The following is a 20880-nucleotide window of genomic DNA, read 5'->3' as shown; positions in this document are numbered from 1 at the left end:
ATCTCCAGAGCTTCAGAATGGCCGTTCTAACGGGACAGAAGCTCGCTGAGATGTTGAGTTTGAGCAAGCATTTGAGTGGCTTCTTTCAAACCACTGTGAGACAGTTTTAATTATGAACTCATTACAATGGAGTAATTTTTTTTAAGTACAATAGATTTAGTTCAAGGGAAGGAAATGATAAATCAGAAGAATTTAGACATAAGTATTTTTAAACCCACCGCTTTCTCCTCCACCATAAACGCCCACAAAGAAGTATCTAAAGCAAAGTCATTATTCGGGAAATTTCCGAGCTCTTTCCTGTACGGAGTTCACCCAGAACACCTCAGTCATGCCTGCACCTAACAGTTTCCTTCCTGCCTTAAAACGTGTTTTTAGGACAACCCACAAAGTTGCTTCCCACCTCCCAACCCCTACCCCCACCCCCACCCCACCCCCGCGCTCCTGGAACAGCTGATCCCAAGAAAGCCACTGTGAAAGATAGTAAGGAACACATGAATTTCTCAGGAGTCTCTTTCAGTGGCAGGAAGAAGGTGGAAACACTATTTTTACTCAACAGCTTTTGAAAAAAAAAAAAAAATGTTGTAAAGTAGAAATGAGATGAGAAAGTTCTAAGAGGTTGTGGGCGACCAGAGGAGAACAGGGTCTCCTGTGACAGAGCCAGCACAAGACCTGCACCATTCGGGGAGGAGGGAGCACACAAGCTCCCAGCCCTGGCTGAGGAGCTACTGGCACAGGGTTGCTGGGGTAGAGTTGGTCCGTTTTCTTTAGGCATGTGCCTCCTGATAGGCTGAGCAAGTTCCAGGGCATGGACCCCCGTATCTGTGAGCCCGGCGGCATCACTAAATAAACAAACGAATTTACTAACTGTATGAGTTAGCAAAAAATAAAACTAAAATTTTTTTAAATGAAGTTGAACGATGTATTTATAAAAAGATAAAGAGACAGGGGGTATGTTCTATGGGGATGTGGTGAGGTATGGGGGAAGGGGATGTCTCAGTGGGCCCATGCCGAGACATCCATTCCCCTTAAGGTACCAGCCACATGACAGTATAGTATAGAATAAAGTTATTCAGGGCTGGGGAAGGGAGTTAAGAGGGTAGTAGAGACAGAGAGAGGCAGAGAGGGAGAGAGTAGAGAAATAGAGGCCTGGCCATGACCATGTGGAGAGAGGGGGAAAGGAATGGAGAAGGAAGGGGGAAGAGAAGAGCCCAAGAGGGCAAGAAAGGATCAAGAGATCAAGAGGGAGAGGAGGGGGCAAGCAGCCCCTTTTATAGTGGGTTGGCCTACCTGGCGTTGCCAGGTAACTGTGGGGAGGAGCATACCTGGCTGTTGCCAAGTAACTGTGGGGGTGGAGTTTAGAAAGAAAGCTAACAAGTGGGATCTAAGAGGAGTTGGAAGAGGAAAGGGGACAGAAATGATCAGAATATATTGTGTACAGGCCTGGTGAGACGGCTCAGCGGTTAAGAGCACTGACTGCTGCTTACAGCGGTCCTGAGTTCAATTCCTGGAAAGTGCATGGTTACAGATGGTGGCTCACAACCATCTGTAATGGGATCTAATGCCCTCTTTTGGTGTGTCTGAAGACAGCTACATTGTACTCATATACATAAAATAAATAAATCATATATATACATATATATATATGTTTGTATACATATATACACATATACGAAATTCTTAAAGAATAAATTCAAAATACTTTATATTTTTAGAAGAAACCGGACTATATGAATACACTCAAAACTTACAGCCTTGAGTCATGCAAAGTGTGACACCAACTTTATTATCTCCTGTGCCTTGACCAAACTCAACCTATCAGACATAAACTAAAAGGCAGCTAAGTGTTACCTCCTAATGTGAAAGTCTGAGTGCAGAAAAGCAGAAATTATTTTAAGCGCCTCTGAAAATGTATGGTTGGTTCCATCCAGAAATAATCTCTGGTTCTTTTTCCCCCAGTAACTATGTGCAATGTTTTGTTTACATGTATAGTAGTAATTTTAAAACAAATGAATCATTTTGTGTTTTATCCTATAAATTGCATGTGGTCCTCCTGAAGTGGCCTATAGTATCCAGTGCTTCCCACACCGCCCTGCTAAGCAGATGGCTGACACCAAACCAACTCAATGGTATTTGTGTAGTTATTTTTTCTCAAATTGCTCTGTTTGACCTTTTCTTTTTTAATTTTACTGGTCTTTAGTTTGTATATTATGGGTTTCCAATTTTTGTCTTCTTATGAGTTTTATGTGTTTGTCAGTGTATATGTATACCTGTGTGTGTGTCTGTCTGTCTGTCCGTGTGTGTGTATGTCTGTGTGTCTGTCCATGTGTGTCTGTGTGTGTGTGCCTCCATGTGTGTTTGTCAGTGTGTGTGTGTGCGTCAATGTGCATGTCTGTGTGTATGTGTCAGTGTGTGTGTGTCTGTGTCTTAGTCTGTATGTGACTGTGTGTGTGTCTGTGTCAGTGTATATGTGTCTGTGTGTGTTTGTCAATGTGTGTGTGTCCGTGTGTTTGCCAGTGTATATTTGTGTGTGTCTGTGTGTGTATCTGTGTGTCTGTGTGTGTCTGTGTGTTTGTGTGTGTGTGTGTGTGTGTGTGTGTGTGTGTGTGTGTGTGTTTCCTATGCTTTTTCTTTTTGTTTCTTCGATTCTAGTTTGTTTTCTAAAGACAGAAAGAAGGCATGGACTTGGAAGGCGGTGGAGGTGAGAAAGATCTGAAAGAAGTTTGGGTGGGAAGCTGTGATCAGAATATATTGTATGAAAAAAATATTTTTAATTACAAAAACGGCAATGTGCAGCAGCAGGCAGGAGAAGTTAACAGTCACAAGCTCCGGTGAAGGTCCACTCATCTCTTTCTGATGGGAAGCATTCACAGACAGAGCTGCCACCATTACCGGACTTAGCTCTCTTTGTATTGGTGTACTGATGTGTTGCCATGACTACCAAGCCAAAGTCGGCTCTGCTTCATGCTAGCTAATGGTCATGTTAGGCCTAGAGGGAAAGTTCCACTACAACAATCTCTACGTTCATTTTTAAACTTTTGCCAGAGATAAATTATTTTATCTACATGAACAAGAATCTGGAAAAGGGAGCTGTGTGTCCCACCGTGACAATATCATAGGCTTAGCTGGGATCTATAACCTAATGCCCAAGACGCCAGGAGGCTGGTGCTCTGCACGGAGTCCTCTACCCTCTATAGGAGAAAGAAAACCAAGGAGATGTGGCGAGGGATAGCTGCCTCTGTCCAGATTGCCCTGGAAATAAAATGGCCACTCTACCTTCAGTTGCAGGTGAGTTCCAGGGAGAAGTCATGTGCCCTTCGATGCTCCCATGTGACCGGTGAATACAGGGTTGACTTAGTGGTGGCAGCAGGGGCTACGGGGTGAAAACTGAGCAGGACAAAGGATCCTGGCTTTCTTTCTGGAGGAAGGACCATAGAGATTTAAGGTGGCAGCCAGGGCCTCAGATCCAGTCTCTAGATAAATAAATGATCTTCAGAAAAGGCCAGAGGAATCTTCTTCAAGATAGCTGACCCTCGTGTAAAAACCTGGGAGGGGGCTATCTTTCCTCAGAACTGGGCTCACCATCATGACGCCCTTCTCTTCTCTTTAACTCTGTCTCTGTCTCTCTGTCTCCCCCTCCTATCTCTTCCGCTCTCTCTTCATTTCCTCTCCATCACCTTCTCTTCCTCCTCCCTCACTCACATCCTCTCAGGCCTTGAACTCCCACAACCACTTTGAACGAAAGAGCCGATTTCTTCCCGAGCTATGACCACCCACACACCACACCTGGAGTCCCTAGGACCTGTGTTTTTAGTAATGAATTCTAGTCCTCAGCCTCCAGAGGAAGAATGAGGCATCCTGTAACTCTGACCAGTATTAACATAAAACAAAGCTCCCGTCTTTTTTTTTTTCTTTTAGATTTTTGTTTTGTTTTGGTTTTGGTTTTTTGTTTGTTTGTTTGTTTGTTTTTTCAAGACAGGGTTTCTCTGTGTAGTCCTGGCTGTCCTGGAACTCACTTTGTAGACCAGGCTGGCCTCAAACTCAGAAATCCACCTGCCTCTGCCTCCCAAGTGCTGGGATTAAAGGCGTGCGCCACCACCGCCCGGCTTTCTTTTAGATTTTAACGATTTTTTTATTACTATTTATTTAGCCCTCCGCGGCTCAACCCACACAGAGAAAAAGGTTATTTGTACTGGATCACTCATTTTGTAGCTTATGTGGGAGTGTGAAGTCGAGCAGAGCTCTCCTCAGCTGCTGGTACTGCAGAGCAAAGTGGACCTAGGCACGCTGCCCATAAAGGTGACCACACCCAGGAGGTTTGATTGGCAGGCTGAAAGACAAATCTCAATAAAGGCGCTTTTACAGGGATGTGCTTGTCTCGTATGCACGCGACTCTAGGTTCAATCTCTTATACCATAAGCACTTTCAGTGGAGTCAGAGAAATGCCTGTGAGTGCTTTGGAAACAGGAGGGCTTTGTTCTTGTTGTTGTTGTTGTTGCTTTGGTTTGGGGGTTTAGGGGTTGTTGTTGTTGTTGTTGTTGTTGTTATTGTTGTTGTTGTTGTTGAGGCAGAATCTCACTGTATAGCCATGGCCTCAAATTCACAGAAATCCACCTGCCTCCGCCTCCCAAATGCTTGGATCAAAGGCTTGTACCGCCATACCCGGCAGGACATTTTGGATGAGGGAGCTATTGCCAGGTAGCAGAGACAGGATCTCAGGCTATCGGCGGGATCGGAGGGAGCTGCTGTATGTCTTTGTTGCTCTAGAGGGAAGATGAAGTACACATCACAGCCCAAGAGCAATGTATCGAGAAGGCCCAGTATCCCAACAAGGATGCTGGAGCTGCTTCTTCCTTCTGTAAGGAAAACAACGGAGGTCATCTGTAGACAACAGCTGCTAAGAAGGGTCTGAAGAATTCAGTCCAAGACCAGCTGATGATTCATATCTTGGGGTGCAGGTCACACAGGTAGAAGACAAATAAGACAGCAGCAAAGACGAGCTCAATCACCAACATCGAGGAGTAGGCTGATGTAAACATACTGAAGCAAATCAAAATCACCAGGCAGAGTACAATCTCAGCAAACAGAATTCCCTCGTTGGTGCTGGGAAAGTTGATGCAGGCTAACCTGTAGCCAGGGGGCAAGAGGCACTCAGGAGTCGGCCATGGTGTGTGCTGGAGTCCCTGGGATGCAGAAGCTCTGCTTTCTGCTTCACAGGTTGAAGGTTGCTTTACACCCAGTCATCTGTCCTGCCATCTGGCCTAAGGCTCACATCTTAAAGGAACTGAAAGACTGTTTATTCTTGAGCCAAGTAGGAGCAATGGTGGCCCAGGAACATTAGTCGGGTTGCGCTGAATGCGGTGTTCTAACATGGAAACAGCTTCACGAAGCTTTTACACTTACTGAGTTAAAGGGAAACCTAAATCAAGGCAATTTTTTTTACATATACTAGAAGAAATGCCAGGAAGGTAGAGAATAGCGAACTGGAGAAGGTGCTGCCTTCTCATGGTGCCTGGACAGCTTCACATACTGTCCAATGATATATGCTTAGCTCTGGGGTTGGCAAAAGATGAACTGATGGAAAACAGACGTCCATTAGCACCTTCCAAAGGCATTGTTTTGCTCATAGTTGAAGGGGTGTTAGGTTAGACAGAGAGGTGGGCATTGAGTGGATAATGAGGTAACAAATGCTAGCCAGTTTACTGTTCTTGAGGCAGCGGACCCGGGAGAATGGAGCTGATAAATGAGTCAGAAGACAGTCTCACGCAATAGCCGACTTTATTCAGAGCTCCAGACAATTTATATTCCAAGGGTTAAGAAGAATCACCAGAGTAAAGTCCTCAAGGGTACCAGCTATATACAATCACAAGGACAAACTGTATGGGGGGAGGGGAGAGTAGGGGAGTAGTTTTTCCATAGAGGCATATAAACAAATAACAATATCCAGCTGTAAAGAATAATCTTAAAGCCACCTCACTCCTGTCTGCCACACCTGGGAGGGGCGCTGGAGCACATTCTAAAAACATTTCTGTGTTTTAAAGAAACGGGGGCCACAAGATTATTTTCTTGGCGTGTCCATACAGATGCTCAGGATGCCCCTCAGAGAACTCTATTCTTGGACCGTGTTCGAGCACTAGCCCAAGATAGTTTGGCTCTAGATCTGCACCTTTCTAGAATCATGAATTTCTAAGCAGTCAATCCACTAAGCAGGAAGGCGTGGCTTTTCTAGAAACTTCACTCCGCATGAATTTGAATGAAGTTATTAGTGTTACCAGAACACTAATAACTTGTTCACCATTCAATCGGAAGCCCAAGAGAATGAAACAAGTTTAGCTCCAAACCTGGTCTAAAGAAAAGAGAGGCAAGCCTGCATCTCAAACTGCGGTCTGGGGGAGTCTTGGGGTACAAAGAATTTAAGGAGAATGCAGACACGCAGTAGGTGGTAAGTCCATGCACTGTGTAGGGTCTTTGTCACCCACAGGAGTGTCTTCTCGCTCTACCCTGGGAAAACCTCTCCTGAGGTTTTCAGGAGTTTGCTCTCCTGAGCCTGAACCAGCTTCTCTCCTGCAGCAGGAACTATGGTGAGAAAGGGCCAACAAGAAGCAGCATGGCCGGGCGGTGGTGGCGCATGCCTTTGATCCCAGCACTTGGGAGGCAGAGGCAGGCGGATTTCTGAGTTCGAGGCCAGCCTGGTCTACAGAGTGAGTTCCAGGACAGCCAGGACTACACAGAGAAACCCTGTCTCGAAACAAACCAAAAAAAAAAAAAAAAAAAAAAAAGCAGCAGCATGAATCTGAGCTAGCTTTAAATGAACCCTTCTAACTCGGGACTCTTTTTCCCAAACATCAAAGCCTTCACCCAAAGGTCCCTTAGTGTGCACTCGGAGCCACCACCTCATCTGCACCTCGTCATTTTTTTCATCTATTATTGGTTTTGTTTACTTCACTTTTGTTACTAGAGATGCCCCTAGGACTTCTCATGTCCTAGGTAAGGACCCTACCGCTAAGCTATATCCCCAATGCCTTTTCACTTCACGTTTTGAGATAAGAGTCTCACTGAGTTGCTCAAGGTGCACTTCAACCGGCTCTGTTGACCAGGTGGGCCTTGAGCTTTCTGTCTTCTTGCCTCCTGTAGCTGGGATGGCAGGCTTGTGCCAGCAGGCTGATTCTCCATTCTCGAACAGCAGAAACGCTGGAGCGGTTTTTATTAGAAAAATCCAGAAATCTTTCCAATTTATTTTTCCAAGCTATAATTTGTTCCCCCACCAAAAAAATACACATTTGAAGTGTTTTAAGCAGAATCTGGTCATCTCAACCCGTTTTTGAATCCAGCTTTCTCCCAAAAAGTTTCAGCCTGAGATGATGGCCCAGAAAGGAAAAACGTTGCATGCACCCAGAGTGCCACCTAGTGTCTAGAAGTGGAAATGACAGTCTCCAATCCACTGGGCTTAGTTTAAGCACAAAAACCAGCCAGGTGTTCCTTCCCTTGAGCAAAGCGGGCAATTAGGTGGTAAAAGCATCTGCCAGCATGGTGAACTTAAGCAGTTGGGGATCTCTTGAGAATTCAGGATGGAAAAATAGAATAGCTTGAAATCCCTCTCGACGTGTGGGAAGCTGTCCACACAGCAGAAAGAAGCTGAAAGGCGCCTGCTTAGGGTACCAGACATGAGATGTTGGTTTTGTTTGCGGAAAGAGCTGATGGGACTCAGGGCTTTAGGCAAGGCGGAAGTGAACAAGGAATCGAGAACCACTTCCACATCTGTGGTCTGATTTTAGCTAAGGATTGTGTTGCCGTGTAAACAAATTGGGCCAAGCTAGTGAATCTTAGAAATCTGACACTGTCTATAATGGTTAGTTCTCGTCGACTGACAAAAACAAGAGGCGCCTGGAAAGACGGAGCATTAATTAAGGAATTGCCTCCATCAGACTGGCCTACGGACAAGTCTGTGGAACATTTTCACTACTAATTATTGATGAGAGAGGCCCCAAGCGGTGACCGCACCCCTGGGTTGGTGGTCTTAGGTGGTAGCTGAGAAATCCATAGGGAATCAAGCCCATTCTTCCACAGCCTCAATTCGGTTCCTGCCTCCAAGTTCCCTGTCTGAGTCCCTGCCCTGTCTTCCCTCAGTGATGGCCTGTTACCTGGAAGTGTAGGATGAACTAAACCCTTCCTTCCTCAGATTGGTTTTGGTCAGTGTTTTATCACAGCAACAGAAAGCAAACTAAGATACTGTCTAAATAAAGTCTTGTTTTTACAATTTGGACAGCTCCGTCAGTTTCCAGGTAGTTCTCCATGATGGTTGTAGAGAAAAGTCTGCACGTATGCAAATGGGCCGAAAGAAGCTCACGGAGCAAGATCGTATGAGTCAAAGATGTTCTCGGCAACCTTAGCACGGCACTCATAAAGACACATGAATCCTGTGAAGGTTCGCCATTCGTAAGGGGGGAGGGGAGCCAGTGGTTCTCAACCCGTGGGTCGCGACCCCTTATCGAGTTAAAGGACATTTTTTTGCAAGAATCCCATGTCAGGTATACTGCATATCAGGTATTTGCATCACAATTCATAACAGTAGCAAAGTTACAGTTATGAACTAACAATGAATTTTTTTTTAAGTTGGGAGTCCCCACAGCATGAGGAACTGTATTAAAGGGTTGCAGCATCAGGAAGGTTGAGAATCACTGGCCTAGATCATAATCCAGGTCAGACGCAGTTCCCTAGCTTTACATCACTTCTCTAACTGTATTTTTCAGGTTAAATCTTGACTCAGACAATACCAAAGAGCCTGCTGGAAGAAAGCCAATTCTCCTGTGACTCGGGAGGATGAAATGGGAAGATAGGCTGAAGCCCAGGAGTTCAAGACCAGGCTAGGTAACAGGAGAGGCCCCACCTGCAAAACAACTGTCAAAATTTACATAATTATATCATTAAATTATATAGTATATGCTTTATGTTCTAGCTTAGAGCATAAGTGCTCAATAGATATCAGCTTCATCCATAATATAATAATATAATTTATATATAATTATATAACACCATAATATAATTACATAACTAATATTATATAATTAAATTATATGGTATATGCTTTATGTTCTAGTTAGAGCATAAGTGCTTAAAATATCAGCTTAAGACATAATATAATAATTTATATAAATAATATAATTGTATAATTATATAACCAGTGTTATATAATTATATAATTAAATTATATAGCATATACTTTATGTTCTACTTAGAGCATGAGTGCTCAATAAATACCAGCTTCATACAAAAGGGAATCCCAATTGCACATATCTTACCAAAGTGTTAAAGAGGAAGAAGAAAGAGAGCCACCCCCATCCCAGTGACTCCGTCTCCTGGTCACCCACCAGGTCCAGTCTTCCTCCCCTGTGGCCCCTGCTTCTTGCTGGCAGCCTGACCCTGTCATTGTTTCTACAGTATCAACTGTGTCTCCTCTGAACCCCGTCCCTGTCACTGCATCCCTGGAACCCTCCAAGTCAGAGAGAATGATCACCCTGACATCCAAGGTCACAGGAAAGCTGACACCTTCCGGTTTCCATCAGGCTACACCTTCCCTAACCGCTCCTAGTCTCTCACGCTGGGTCCACTGAGACTCCGAAGCTCCCACCCGGATACTGTCTGCTCACCACTGGCCAGGGATCTTTTCCTGCTTTCTCTCAGTTTGATTTAGTTTCGTTTCTGAGAGAGTCTCATTATGTGGCCCAGGCTAGTATCAAACTCTCAATCCTCCTGCCTCGACCTCCAGAATGCCGATGTTAAAGACAAGCCAGAGTTGCCTAGCTTTCTATCCAATGTCCAAAAGTTGTGTCTTCTGTGGAAACGCCTTTGACTTCCCCAAATCTCATGTAGTATTTTTCTCTTTTTACTCGATGTAGAATTCTCTTGATATGCCTGTCTTCTTTTTTCACCTTCCAGTTACTTCATTCACTGTTTCTGTCTCCCCCTCCAGGACTGCACATTGCTCAAGGGTGCACGCTCATTTGCAAAGGGTGACAGAGCAGCCAGTACTTATCAGCACTGGCTACACATCCAACACCGGCTGCACATCCAAATTGCCTGGGTGTAGCTCTGCCACTCGCTGGCTGGGTGCATCTGGCAAACAAACATAACTTCCTTAGGCTTTGTTTCTTGATCTGTAAAGGTTCTATACTTAGAAAGGTCAACGCATGCCAGTCCGAGGTCAGCCTTTACCACGCTGAATAACTGACTGTTAAAATGGGCTTTTCCTCTCGAGTTTTTCATTGATACTTGAAGGCAATTGATGCTATATTTCAAAGTAAAGCTATCACAGAGAACTCACAAGATGGGGAAGGGGGAAACAAATCAGCTTGGTATCCAGAGAAATGAAAGACAAGGAAGACAGATTTTATGGTGTGGTAGAAATCTGTGAACCCAACCTTATCCAAAGCGCACAGCCCAGGAGGCCCCAGGAGTGACTTAATGCTGTCATTTAGCTGAGTTGTCATGGCGCCAAGAGGTTGTCTGAATAGTTGTGTCCATCCCCTCAGATAAGTGGTACTCACTGCCTTAGTCAGAGAGCTTTTCTTTGCAGTGTACACAGCTGGATGCAGAGGCCACGCAACTGTTAAGTAAGGGCTGAGGGCTGGGCAGTACCGCTTTATACAGGCCCCTATAAGATGAAGAGAAGAGCAGATGTGGAAACAGAAAGATTGAAAGAAAGGCTTGAGCTGGGCAGTGGTGGCGCACGCCTTTAATCCCAGCACTTGGGAGGCAGAGGCAGGCGGATTTCTGAGTTTGAGGCCAGCCTGGTCTACAGAGTGAGTTCCAGGACAGCCAGAGCTGCACAGAGAAACCCTGTCTCGGGGGAAAAAAGAAAGAAAGAAAGAAAGAAAGAAAGAAAGAAAGAAAGAAAGAAAGAAAGAAAGAAAGAAAGGCTTGAAAACTCTGGCTTCTGGCCATGGCACAACCATAGCAGTCACGTGTATTCATAGCAGCCGAGACTATCTATAGTAGAACCTCCCAAAACCATGTCAATGAATAATCAATCGTGAAATGGGAAGGGGCTATGATCCCTGCTCACCCCTGCTGAAGTAACCCTTGGGGGTCCTGACTAGCAGGATGACAAGCATTGCTTTTAAGAGGAAGGCTGCCGGGGGACTGGAGTAAGACAGGGCAGACTGTAACTCTGAGCTGAAGTACACTTGTGACAGAGGAACAAGAGTCTTCGGGAAGCTCCTGAGTAGAGAGCCCTTCATAACTGTCTCAGTGAGGGCAGGGGCCTGGCTTCTGTCCCCACCCTCGAGCCAGAGTCTCCTCTGGGAAGGAATGAACGGCACACTGCAGACCACTGAGTCTAGGAGACTTGAGAACACAAACACTATGTACAATTGGGCATCAATACCCCACCTATCCTATGAGTCCGCCTCTATTCCTTTACTACTGAATATCAAAATCCCTCCTTGAGTAAACAAGACATTTCTCAGAAGTTGCCACACTGTCTCAGTTTCTCCAACAAGCTGGGGAGATCAAAGAAAAAAAACCGGCTCTGAGATGAAAGTAGCCTGCAATCAGCTTATCTATCTGCCCTGAATCCCAGTTCTGAGGACCGACCCAGGCTATGCCAAAAGAGCAGATGTTCCAAGACACCTCCAACTGCCACCAGCAGGATGCCATATTAGTATCTCAAATCATGTAGGCCCCTAGATATTCTTAAGGAGCTTTCTGAGCCAGAAAACTCCTATTTCACATTTTATATTTAGTCTAAACCCAGGAAATGTGCCCAGTCCCTTGGCCAAATCCATTGAGAATAAGAAAATCTGATGTCTCAAGCCTCTTCTCTGGGAAAACTATGTTTGCACTTTTTTTTTTTTCTCAAACAAACATTACCTCAGTGCCGACTTTGTGCCAGCAAATCTGGTTGGCACGGAGAACAAAGAGATAAACAAGACACAGGGCCTGCTTTCTAGGGTTTCAAAGGTTGTCATGGAAAAGGGACGGATGAGACCCAGCGCTACGGACCAGAGCACTCTAGACTAGTTGGAACGAAAATCCTTTACTAGACCAAGGCATCTGCTCTTCCAATAGCTCTCTGAACTGTGCCAAATGGCATTGATATCCATCACCAAAATCCCAGTGGGGAAGATCATTGCCAAGCCATGCTGAGGCTCCTCTGAATCGAGGCAATATTTGAACGACTCTGCGGGGAGGAGGCTCGTTATGAGTCCTGCAGACAGCTCTGTGATGGTAAACTTGCTTTCTTCAAGCTATGAAATACATTGTTTCTTTGAGCGAGGCCCTTTCTTGAGAGACCAGCCCAGCCCACACAGTGGATCTGCTCCTCGCTGAGCAAAAGCTCTGGGGTTTGATAGCATCTGCCATGGAATGCCACCATCGTTCAACCTCTGGGTCCCCAGGAGGTGGAGTCAAGCTGTAGAACGCCCTGTTTGTCCTCTCTAATTTTGTATCAGTGCTTAATTTGTAGGCCTCTACATGACAACTAGTGTAAACCACAGAAAAGGGATCCTTATACTAACCAACATTACAACTGTTTTAAAAGGCCCCTTGTCTATGCAGGAAAATGTTTTAGAGATCCTTGGCTTCCTCGTTTGTGTGTGTGTGTGTGTGTGTGTGTGTGTGTGTGTGTGTGTGTGTTTATGAAGGAAATAAGCCTTCTGTTTTCATCCATCAAGCCTATCTAAATGATTTCTGCAACAACTGGCTGTCTGTGAGTTAATCTGTTGGGCTCCTAGCAGGGAAAAGACAACTGCTCCTTCCAATGAGACTGGCTGGCGCCTGGAATAGAGGAAGCAAGCGCTGTTTGCCCTTGATTCTCAGCAGGTGAAGAAGAGCTAACCAGCTAACCCGGGTTGTCTCAGCAACAATGAAGATCCTGGGAGGTGTGATCCTGGAGAATTATAACTGAGGTGGAACTTGTGTGGAGTCATTTGTAACCACGAAACAACGTGGGGGGGGGGGTCAGCACTCACTGTAACCACGGACAATGGAGGCAGCATCTTAAGAGGAAAGAACTGAAGGAATCCAAACCTGGAAATAACCACATCTAGGTGTCAAAGTCTAGGAGTTCTGACTCTGTTCTGCTTCTATGCTGCTGGGTGACCTTGGGGTTTCTCTGGCCCTCGGTGTTTTTATCTGTAAAGTGGGAATGCTAATGGTGCCTACGCCACGTGATGTCATGCTATTAGATGAGGTTAGACCGGAAGAGATTTAAAGCATTCCGGAGCGAGCACGGAAAGAAATGAATATTGGGTAACTAGTTACTTCCATGGGGTAGCAACTCAGCTCAGGGCTACCTACATAAGCAAAGATCACAAGCTTTTAAACTTTACCATGTGAAATTCCTTGCCCCAGTCCACCAGACCCTGTGAGGATAGTATGGTAGCATCCTTGACACTGATGAGGTTGGATTTGTATGCCCTGGTTATAAAGAAGTAAGGGAAAGGGTTAATAAGGTGCTCGTTTACCCAGCACATCAGTAACAGAACCCTGACTGGGACTTGGGCTCTCTCACTCTGCAAGTATACGGACCTATGAATATATAGTACCTGAAGTGTGTGTGTGTGTGTGTGTGTGTGTGTGTGTGTGTGTGTGTGTGTAAATATACTTTGTTGTGCGGGTGCATGTAAATGTGCATTTGAGTGTGTGTGCATCTGTTTGGAAACCAGAAGTTGATGTCAGGTGTCTTCCTCCTGTCAATCTTCCTGATGTCAATCTCCACCTGTATTTTTTTTTTAAGACAAGGTCTCTTACTGCACCTGAAACTCCGTCAATTATTCTGACTGTCTGACCGACCAATGAGCCTCCAGGATCCTTTTCTCCCAAGCACTGGGGTTACAAGCACACACCACCATATCTGGCTTTTTCTGTGGGTTCTAGAAATCCAAAGAAAAGTCCTTATGCTTCTATGGCAGGCGATTTCCTGACTAAGCCAACTCCCCAGCCCAGGGAGTTGGGGCAAACTCGAAATAACTGATGAAAAAGAGTGCCCAAGTGCATGATGGGATCTTGGATTGGAACAAAAAAAGAAAAGTCATAGAAAACGGTGGATCCAACTAAAGCCTGTGTTTGTGAAAGTTATGAGTACTGTACCCATATGGCTCTCATAGTTGTATAGGCTGCCCACCTAGAGAACGTAGGCTGGGAGACCAGAGGGGAACCTCTATCCTATATTTAGAACTTTTCTATAAATTTAAATCACTTGAAGTGCTGTAAGGTTCTGCATGATCACAGCCATAAATATGATTGCAGTATGAAGCAGACACTTCTGCCGGGAAAGCTTGCTGGGTTTTTCATTTAATCCCTGTTTCTGTTTGACCAAGCCCAACTCCCCATTCTAGCGACTGGTCACATATGAACAACCTACTGATACTTTGGAAGAACCTGCTGATGGGAACCGCATTTGGGGAGAAGACGACGAAAAATCTCACTCATCCTTTCAAAGAAATTAATAAATTTATCTGCTGCCAAAGTATGTCAGAGTGGTGAACCCCCTCGTAGTCAAGTTCAGCGCTGGGTCCAAGAGAGCAAACAGTGAGCACGTGCCTGATGCTCCGGGAGGCTGCGGTTCCTTTGTGGATGTGCCTCTCTGTACCTGCCAAGTGAATTATTGAATATGTGGGGGTGTAGCCAAGTCAGAGCTGTTGATCAGTGAAATTGGGTGCAACCGGGTGGAAGAGCTGCACACCGAAAACGCCAGCAAATGGCAACATTGCTCAAACCGTTGAGGACTCTCCTGTGAAAACATTCCACTACGTGAATGCCTGAATGCCTGGATACGTACGCTCGGGGTGGGGGGCGGTACTTCAGGAGCTTCACGACGCTTGTATAGATGCCCAGCCTGTTACTCTTGAAGAAATAAGACTAGAAGCGCAGCATAACTGTGCTGCCTTGTCGTTTGCTCTCTGAGAGCTACCTAACTCGCCACATTGTATTTATTCAACAGTGTAAGCAGACTCCAGAGGCAAAGCAAATGTCACAAATGTATGCATAAGTCTGCGGGGGGCAGAGCACGGCACCCAACAAGGGTTAACGACACACTGTGTGCACAGAAGGTCTCTGTGCAGCCTCTCACAGCCTGAGTGTCACTCCAGTGAGCATGAACCCACAGGACAAGAATCTGATCCATAGTATGTGGTTTGCTAGTCTATCCAGATGGTTAAAGGCATATGTCCAGATTTTTAGACGGCCAGTGTAGACCCTCCACGGGACAAGTGCAGCTTTCATCTTCATGTGTGGCTAAGGACTGCTCAATTTTTTTCCCTCCCTGGTCAATTATGATGAGGTCTTAAATTGGGTCTCAGAGAAAAGAACTCCTATGCAAGATGTTCATTTGAGAACATTTCCAACAGCAATCAGAAAGGGTATGAGAGGATGGGAGAGAACAGAGAATCTATGGATACAGGAATAGAAGAGCAGAGAGTCCTGGAGGACATCTGTTCCTGATGCTGCCTGGGAACTGGGGATTATAGCTGGTGGGGGGGGGGTGTGTTAATGATCTTCTCAGGTTCTTTATGTAGCCCTGGCTGTCCTGGCACTCACTCTGTAGACCAGGCTGACCTCAAACTCAGAAATCCGCCTGCCTCTGCCTCCCAAGTGTTGGGATTAAAGGCTGCGCCACCACAGCCCGGCACCCCCACCCCACCCCACCCCTCAGGTTCTTATTTGGTTCTTTGCTCTCCAGTGGGTGGTGTTGCTTTGGAGGGTTATGGGACTTGGAGATTTATAGCCCAGCCCCACTTCTAATCTGTTCTTTAAGAAGCCTAGTTACTGCTGCTACCATGGAGCCACCTGCTGCCCTGTCTTCCCCAAAGTGATGGACTACTTCCCCTCAGACTGTGACCCAAGAGAAGCCCTTACTTCTCTCTTTCTTCTCCATTCCTTCTTCCTTCCTTAAGTTGCTTGGTTCAGGAGTTTTGTCACAGCAACTGCAGAATTATTGCAATGGCTTGTGTATTACACTGTGTCCCGTTTTAACTGTTTCTAGGGTTTTGAGCTAACTGGAGACCAGTCCATGAGTGCATACGGATTCATAGGCTCTTCTGCGAGAGCAGGCAAAGTAGTGACAGATCTCCAGTGAGACTCCCATAGGGGGGTAAATAGAATAAAAGCATGCAGAAGCCAAGGAGAGTGTGCAGATAGAAAACGGGCACAGGGAGTTCAAGGTAGAGCCACATAGCAAGTAGAGTCTGTTACCACTTCGAAATTGGGCATTCTTACGCCACCTTATCACTAGGGAATACTGAAAAGAGGCGCTCGGTAGCGCAAGGGCCTAACCAGGCACCAGTGTGGGGTTCTATTCAAGAGCCTCACCAGAGCCCAGTGATGTCATCTCCGCTGGTTTGGGTTGTCCCTGCTTTAAACTATATATCATTGTCTGTTTATATCATTATTTAAACTATATACATTGTCTGTTATCACTATTGTAGATTCAGTTTGGGATGAAGTTTCTGACAGACATGATCACATAGTAAACAATGCGTCACTGGTGCTGTGGTCTGTAATATTGAAACTTTCGTAGGTTTTGTGTACAATGGGAAGTGGCTGTAATGCATGAGTCCATTTCTGAAGTTCTTGTGGCACTTCCAAGGCAGGCTTGGTGCTAAGAGACCCTGAGGCCTCTTGGCACTTGCAGATTGAGAATCAACTCCTTACAGATACAACCTTTGCCTCTGGGCTCCAGACTACCCATGTCACCATCCCTGTCTATCAAGAATAAGGTTCACTTAGTCAAGGGGAACCCTGAAAGGGGAGGGCTAGGCTCTATTAGAACAGAAAACATGCATCCCAAAGATGAGCCAGAGATAATTGGTTTTCCTTTCTATTGTGTTTTCTCAAAGTGAATTTTATTTTAAATGAGAAATTCCTGAAAATTCCTAAACCAGTCAAAGTTTACTCCCAACTCCCACCAAAAAACAAGTGAAGAATTTGTGTTCTGTACCTTCAGTTCACAAATGTTTTTAATCTCTCTCTTTTTTAATTAATTAATTAAGTAATTAATTACTGTATATGAGTACACTACAGCTGTCTTCAGACACACCAGAAGAGGGCATCAGATCCCATTACAGATGGTTGTGAGCCACCATGTGGTTGCTGGGAATTGAACTCAGGACCTCTGGAAGAGCAGTCAGTGCTCTTAACGGCTGAGCCATCTCTCCACACACACCCCCAGTTCACAAATATTAAAGCATGGGGGTTGCAAGCTTCAATGTTTAACCTCTGCAATTATCAGGAAGAGACTGATGCTCCAGCCAGTGTGACTTGTCCCCAGGATGGAACTGTGGTCTCTAAAAGCAGTAACTCCCACACAACGACCAGAGTGAAGCTAGTTAGTATACTTGCCAAAGTCATAATTACTAATCCAAGGAAACATGTGACATGAAGTCAACTCTGATACCTTGGTGGTGTCCCCATTAAGTAAGCCTATTGCGTGAGAGCTACAGTTCAAGATCACCACGAACCTGTCCTTGGCATTGGAGCACGAAGTATGTTTGACCGACTAGAACTTTCCAACCTCAGTTTCCACTTGTGTTCCCCGGGGTCAGACTAAATTTACTGGTTAGACCTGCTATCTCAGCCAATGGTGCCACTTCTTATAAATTGGACTGGTTTGCTTATTATGCAGAACTAGAGGGAAACAGTGACCAGGATGAATGGAGGATCTTGTGTAGGCTAGGTGAGCACTCCACCACGGACCTACATGCCCAGGGCCCCTTTAGGATATCTCTTTAGTGAAACAAGATAGTAAAGTGCACTGTATTAATCCAGGAAAGTAAAATCTGAAAAGCAGATATTTGGGGTGTTTTCCCCTAATACCGTTCCCTGGGGAAATGTCAGCTTCAGATTTATGTTTTTAATGTCTTGATCTATGGTTTTTAATTTAAATAATTCTATTTATCTACCACCTCTAGTTACTTGACCACCGAGCTAATCTTGAGGCCCGACATGATGTACCAGGAGCCACCACCACTATATTCATCCAATGTCTCACACATTTTGAAGAGGCTGTGAATCCCAAGCCTGTACTCCTGGAAATTCTGATGTATATGCCCAGAACCAACTTGCAGTGTTGATATAAAGCATTTAAATATCTGTAAACCTCTCTCACCCCCAACTTTTTTTGTGTGCAAGACAGTATTAAAGTTGCCTATTCCACAACATTGAGGTTAAGATTAGAAAGGATGGGTGGAGACTGTCTTCATAAAGGTCAGGCATATAACAACAGACATTCAGTAGAGCAAGGTCCGTTGGTGAAGACTTTCATTTTGGCGGGCTATAAAAAGTACAAATTGTTAGTGGACACTGAGACTCATCTGTGTATGCTATGGGGACTTATAACTAGAAGCCACTGTGGTGGATATGTAACAAGAACTTAGTAACAGTTCTTCGGGAAGAATGGAGGTGCCCTGTGCCACCCTGCAGTGATTGCTGTCTGGAAGGACCCTGGGCTTTGGAATAGGGCATTCTGATCAGATCTTGACTGTCGTTTAGTGATGGCCTACTTGATGCTCCACTTGATCCAGAGCTAATGATGTATCCCAGGCCCCAGCCTTCTTTGTTCTCAACCAAGCTGCTTAGAGGCAGTGGTCCTCCATGCCAGCTACTTGCTCTCCATGTCTTTGTGTGTACAGGAATACACTGCACTGCACCCCCGGGCTTATTGAGAAGAAGAAAAAATATCATGCTCTACAGCAACCAGTATCTTATTGGTCCCTGGACTGGTAGTTTTAATTCACTTTCTTAACTCTGCCTTCTCTCGTGTTATGAGACATTCATTTTCACTCTTTCTAAGGTAGTCTCGTTAAATATTTTATTTATTTATTTATTTTATACATATATGACAAGTACACTATAGCTGTCTTCAGACACAACAGAAGAGGGCATCAGATCCCATTACAGATGGTTGTGAGCCACCATGTGGTTACTGGGATTTGAACTCAGGACCTCTGGAGGAGCAGTCAGTACTCTTAACGGCCGAGCCATCTCTCCAGCCCAGTAGTCTCATGAAAAAGGTGAGGGACTACAGCAACTCACAAGCCAATCCCTTCTCACACAGCTCCTGAGGAGAGAGAGCTTCAGCATCATCCCACAGAGCTGGAAATTAAGTGAGCTGACCTTAGACACCTCCTACGTGGTACTGTAGCCTAGGAAAACATACTGGCACACACACACAGGTCAGAGTTTCATGGGCTCTTCCTGGCACTTGCCTCTTTGTCTGGTTTACTAAAAGCATCAGCATAGGAATTCAACGAATGCTATTGTGTTCGTTGGTATCTTTTTAAGGCTAATGGACTTTTTCCAATGTTCACTTTCTCAAGCTAATTTTTATAAAAATCAAGACTCCTCACACACACACACACACACACACACCCGCCCCGTGTGTGTATATAACTTTCCTATTTGTTTCACACAAAAGAACTAAACACAGACATCTCCCGAGGTTTTTCCCAGGCTCCTTATGGCCCTCGAATGCAGCCACCTGAATGTACAGAAGAAGGTATCAAGGCCTGTCCTAATTAGCTTTAGCTTTTAACTCAACATAGAGCAGTGGTTCTCAACCTGGGGGTCGTGGCCATCAGATGACATATTTCCGATGATCTTAGGAACTGATACCATTCAGTAGCAAAATTACAGTTATGATGTAGCAACAAAAAGTGTGGTTGAGGGTTCCTAAGACCATCGGAAATATGTGTTTTCCAATGACCCAAGACCCACAGGTTGAGAACCACTGGCCTAGAGTCATCTAAGATGGGCATCTCAGTGGACAGGTTGCCCAGACCATATTAACCTGTGGGTGTGTCTTCAAATTGACAGAGGAAGGCCTAGCTCCCTATAGGTAGTACCATTTCCTGGCCAGGTTGCCCTGGGCTGTATGGGAAAGGTAGCTATCTGTGGGCCTTCAAGCTAGCTAGCAAGCTCTTATCAGAGTCTGCTTCAAGTTCCTGCTCTGACTTCTTTTAATGAGGGACTATGACCTAGAAAGTACAGGGCAAAATTCATTCTTTCCTTCCCTAAGTTGCTTCAGTCAGACTATCTTATCACGGCAACAGGAAGGAGACCAGAAAAATGCCCAGCGTTCACACATATGGCACTGTCTTAGTGAACCTGTCAAGCCATGCAATTAATGCATTAGTAACCATAGCAACGCAAAGGAGGACCAGTGCTGACTTTAGCCACGTCGAGACCGGAGATGAATGGAATGTGCCGGATTCACTTTGGCTGGCGAGCTAAAGCACTTCTGCAGCTTTTAGCGTGTACCACCCTGGCATCTGAATCACTCAATCCACACAGAAATCGTAAACGACAGGAATGGTCATCAGCTCCATTAATGATAGGGGAGAGAGGTTATGTAACTCACCCAAGGACACCCAGCTAAGACTGGGACCTAGTCCTCTACTGTATTACAGCGTCTCTCAAGTATCACAAAAGCATGGAGATAATTCATCCTAGCTCTCGGACAGACACCGAAGAGATGATTAAAGAGACTGTACCCCCCTTGCCCCATTCCACTTAACAGTTGAAGGGTGTTTACTGAGCCAGTGACTCCACCAGGTGCTGCTTGTTTGGTATTATTTCTGGTTAATTTAGCATCAAATCCTGGCCCTGTTCACTGAGTAGACCGGGAGCCTTGTGGGTTTGCACAATGCAACACCTGCATCAGGGCAGCCTCCAGTGAGCTCCCTCTGTGGTGGGTTCCCGCATCACACATTTTTCTATAATGCGCTAACAAAACCCTGCTCCGTCAGCCACCTGGCACTCCTGGAGCACCTGAGCTCTGAGTCAGACGTACTTGCCAATTCTTGGACTTTGGAAGAGAGTATTGCGAGCCTGTCCAGATGACACTTACATAATAGGAAAGTCACACACATAGCAGAAGTCAGTGAACAG

The sequence above is a fragment of the Arvicanthis niloticus genome, chromosome 20, assembly GCF_011762505.2.
Source record: "Arvicanthis niloticus isolate mArvNil1 chromosome 20, mArvNil1.pat.X, whole genome shotgun sequence".
In the NCBI taxonomy this organism is placed as follows: Eukaryota; Metazoa; Chordata; class Mammalia; order Rodentia; family Muridae; genus Arvicanthis; species Arvicanthis niloticus.
Note: the sequence above shows the minus strand (reverse complement) of the source record.